At 37.7% G+C, this 4,597-nt stretch overlaps 1 non-coding gene across 1 annotated transcript; it reads left to right on the top strand.

The window, feature by feature from the left end:
• Positions 1–1,271: 1,271 nt before the first annotated feature.
• On the top strand, positions 1,272–1,378 carry LOC131177593 (small nucleolar RNA R71). The gene has a single exon (XR_009146997.1). It is a non-coding gene; the product is annotated as a small nucleolar RNA R71 (small nucleolar RNA).
• Positions 1,379–4,597: the final 3,219 nt, after the last annotated feature.

The following is a 4,597-nucleotide window of genomic DNA, read 5'->3' as shown; positions in this document are numbered from 1 at the left end:
TCTATTTTCTTGTCACTAATGAGGCAAGGTATGGAGAAGCTTCCTGGATCTTTTAATTTTGGAGGCAATTTGTTTTGCAGTATGGCACTGCATTCCTCTGTTAGAGCTACTGTTCCATAGTCTTCTAGCTTTCTCTTCTTTGACATAATTTCCTTAAGAAATTTGGCATAGGATGGCATCTGAGAAAGTGCTTCAGTGAAGGGGATGTTGATGTAAAGTTTCTGTAAAACTTCCAAAAACTTCGCAAACTGCTTGTCCAATTTGGCTTTCTGAAAATTTTGAGGAAAAGGTAGGGGAGGCTGGTATGGTTCTGGTAATTTCTTTATCTTCCTTGCTTCCTCTTCCCGATCTTTCTTAGCTTCTTCCTCCTTTTTCTCTGCTTAGTTTTTAGATTTTTCTATGGTTTCCTCTGTTAGTTCTACCTTTGGTTTACTAGAGTTCTCCCACTCCTTAGTGTAACTGCCTTACAATATTCCCTTGGGTTCATTTCTGGTTGGTTAGGCAGTTTGCCAGCAGCCTTACTTGAAGAGCTTGCTTGCTGAGCGATCTGATTCTCTAGCATCTTATTGTGAGTAGCAAGTTGGTCCACTCTGGAAGTCAGCTGTTTAATCAATTCAGTTTTTTGTTGTTAAGCTGCTAGGAACCCTTCCATAATGGTTTCCATAGCCATTTTCGGTTCAAGTTGTTGGTGCTGGAGAGGTAGTGGTGGCTGTGCAAAGTTTTGACCTCTGTTCTGAAATCCAGGCGGTGCTGGTGGTTTGTACCCTTGTTGCTTGTTTATTGGCTGGTTCTGCTGATTAGACCATGAGAAATTTGGGTGGTTCCTCTATCCAGGATTGTAAGTATTTGAATACGGATTGTTTGACTGCCTCTGTTTGAAGTTTCCTCCGTTATTCACATAGCTCATCTGTTCTAAGGAGGGTTCATTGAAATTGCTATATTCTGAACTCACGTATCCTCCTCCATAGCTGTCTTCAGGTTGGCTATTTTTACCTACTGCATTGACTTGCATCTTTTCGAGTTTCCTTGTGAGCTGATCAAATTGAGCATTTATCATGCTTAGGGTGTCAACTTTTAGTACCCCTGCAGTTTTCCTTGCATTTCCTCTTTCATTTGACCGCTCATAATTATGGTATGCCACTCTTTCTAGAAGTTCAAGTGCTTGTGGCACTGTTTTCTCCATTAGATCACCTTCTACAGTTGAATCAACTGTGCTCCTTCTAGAGGGTAGTAGCCCATTATAGAAATTTTGCACTAATAGCCAATCTTCTATACCATGGTGTGGACATTCTCTTTGTAGGTCTTTATATCTTTCCCATGCATCATAGAGTCATTCTCCCTCCTTTTGTCTGAAGGTGTTGAGCTCAAGCCTTAGTTTTGTAGTCTTTGCGGGTGGAAAATACCTTACTAGAAAAGCTTGAGAGAGATTCTCCCAAGTAGTGAATGTTCCAGCTGGTTGAGAAAGTAACCACTTCCTTGGTCTGTCTCGGAGGGAGAATGGGAATGCTCTGAGTCTTATTGCTTGATCAGACACTCCATTCATCTTGAATGTATCACATAGGGCAAGAAAGCACTGGAGGTGATAGTGTGGGTCTTCTGTAGGCGAACCTGCAAACTGGGTTTGTTGAATCATTTGGAGCCATGCTGGTTTTAGTTCAAAGTTGTTGGCTTCCACTGTGGGTCTAGTGACACTGGGCTGAAATTCTTGGATAGATGGAGCTCCGTAATCTCTCAAGAGTCTCAGTTTGTCATTATTATCGCCCATGGTTGGAAATTCAAGATCTCCTTGACCGTGCTCTTGATGTTTCTTTTCCCTCCTGATGGCTTTCAGAGTTTTGTCTATCTCTGGATCACAGTCTAATATTTCTTCTTCTGGCCTTGTTCTGGTCATATACCAGAATGAGAACCTGAGAGAAAAGAAGAAAAATATAACCAGTAAAATAAAATTATATAATAAGTATAATTGCCTAAATCAGCTAAATTCCCTATCGCTTGATATCACTATAACCAAAGAGTCCCCAGCAATAGCGCTAAAAACTTGTTTCCTGGTTTTACAACCGCGTAAGTGCACGGATCGCTAACAAATAATAAAGTGATAAGTAGAGTATCGTTCCCACGAGGACCTTTGTTTTGCAAGTACAAATCTACACAGTAATTTTGATTGTCTAGGCTATCGAATTTTTAGGGAATGAAGTTTGTTAACTTTAAACACTAGAATAGTAAACTTAAAATAAAGTAATCTATTTTTTTGGAACATTCCTGGAGTTAGGATTTCACACTTGAATCTTATTAGGGATGTTATCTCATTTATTTACTGAATTGAGGTTCATTTTCTTTGACGGAAATTAGCCCTAAGTTATCCTAAATCCTCTCTCAAGGCATCTAGGGTGTATTTTAATTAATTCAAACCCTACTTTCGTGGTGCTTAAATTAATTAAAATCCTTTAAGACCTTTGACCAATTTTTAGGTTTCACAAAGGTATCAGCTTATGTCTAGGTCAGAATTCCTAGGTTCAAGATCTTGATTGTCTAATGTTAATCTTCACCTTCCAATCCTTCAATCAACATCTACAATCATTTCTAAGTGGGTACCATCACATAGCATGCATTAGGATCACAAGAAATTAAATCAAGAAATAAATTTCAAATCCAGTAAATAAAACTTAATGTTCCTCCATAATAATAATTATAAGCATTACTCTCCTAAATCCAGAATAAGGAAACTACTCACTCATGGTGAGTTCAGCAAATATCATGACAAAAAATAAAGACAGTAAAAAGAAAACCACGTAAAAAAATAAAGCAATAGAAATTTGTCTAGGGAGATAAAACGAAGAAACTGAAGATAGTTTGTAGCTTTGATATTGTGGAACTTCACCGAGAACTTCTGGTACCACAGAGCTAGCAGAGCGCGATAGCAACTTTTCAAGAACACTCCTATGATCGTTTTTCTTTTTTTTTTCTTCCCCCCTTCTTTTGATGTTTTCTTTTCTATTTATATTGGTTGCTCTAGGGTTAGGTTGCTCTGAGTCCAAAGGGCCTTAGGAGTCTCGTTTTTATCCAAAAACAGAAGGGAAGTTTGAGTTATAAAACTGGCTGCAGCATAGTACACGGCCCGTGTGTCACTACACGGGTCTCGCAAAGTAGGGCGTGTAACTTGCTAGAGGAGAATCGCTTGGTCTTATTTTAGCACAGAAAGTTACACGGGATTGTGCCAACTACACGGGCCTGATTATACGGGCTGTGTACTGTTGTTCCCACAGGTTTCTTCAAGCTTGCATTCTGCAGAGACTTACACAGGTCCCTGCAGATTACACGGGTCTCATTACACGACCCGTGTACTTGTGTTTCTCATTGATTCTCTTGGCTTTCTTCTGGCAGAGATTTACACGGGTCTGGGGCTTGGTTTACACGACCCGTGTACTTTGTATCAGTAGCAATTCTCTGTCTCTTGACTCCTCCAAGCTTTTCTTGCACTCCTATACTTCTGTAGCTTCACCCAAACACCTGAAATGATGCAGAAAACATAGAATTAAGGGCTTTACAATAGAAATTATGGAAACTAATGAAATCAACTATTATGCATGAAAATACTTGCCTAAATGCTATGAAATAGAATGCAAATATGCTTAAAAATATCTATATAATTCAAGTGTATCAATAAGGAGAGGGTGTATAGTTTTAGATCTTTTAAGATTTCAAAATCTCTGGTTGGCACTTCTACTTGCTCTAAGTCATGCAAATTTGCTCACCCTAGGTCATCTTTATAGTCTCTCATGACACAGGATCAAGTAGAGCAGCTATTAGAAGAACATGAAAGTAGAATGAGGGTAGAGATATGTAGTTCGATGTAAGCTTACTCCACCAACAAATTCACTATCAAAGAAAAATAATTATACACTAATTATTTTTCTCACCCTCAAAATTACTCAAACAAAACTCATGGAATTTAATGTGCCTCTCTACTTTGTGAGCTCTCTACAATACAAAAGCCAACTAATTACTCATATAAATGGCCATTAAAAAATCTAGTCTTTTGGGATTCTAATTATTAAATTTCATAATTTAAATTCTACTAAACTTTCTATTTTATCTAATTTCCTAATTAATTTTAATTCCTAATTCTAATTGAACTTAGACTCTAACAATTTTCATCTCCAAGACAAATAGAATTAGTTTCTGTAACTTCTGCAAAAGTCAATTTTTACTTGAGTACTTCCTTACACTCTTGATTGTTGATGTTGCCTCTTACCTCTATTTGCATTCCTCTAATCAATGGGTCTCCTTCTAATTTGTAGAGATTCTTTACACTAATCTTCTCAGCCTTCATGATTACAAGAGCACCTCAACTAACTCTTATGACTTTACTATGAATTGAACATCCATAACCCAAAGAATCTAACTTACCCAAGGAAATTAAGTTCCTGTCAAATTTAGGAACATATCTCACTTCATCAAATGCTTTTACTCGACACCATGCAACTTGATCTTCACTCTTTTAACACCTTCAACTTTCATCTTGATCCCATTAGCAAGTTTCACTTTTTCTCTTTTCTTTTCTTTAATCACTTCAAACCACTCCTTCTTCGAGCAAATA

This window comes from Hevea brasiliensis, unplaced genomic scaffold (assembly GCF_030052815.1).
Source record: "Hevea brasiliensis isolate MT/VB/25A 57/8 unplaced genomic scaffold, ASM3005281v1 Scaf61, whole genome shotgun sequence".
Lineage (NCBI taxonomy): Eukaryota > Viridiplantae > Streptophyta > Magnoliopsida > Malpighiales > Euphorbiaceae > Hevea > Hevea brasiliensis.
Note: the sequence above shows the minus strand (reverse complement) of the source record. Positions and strands in the feature narration are given on the sequence as shown.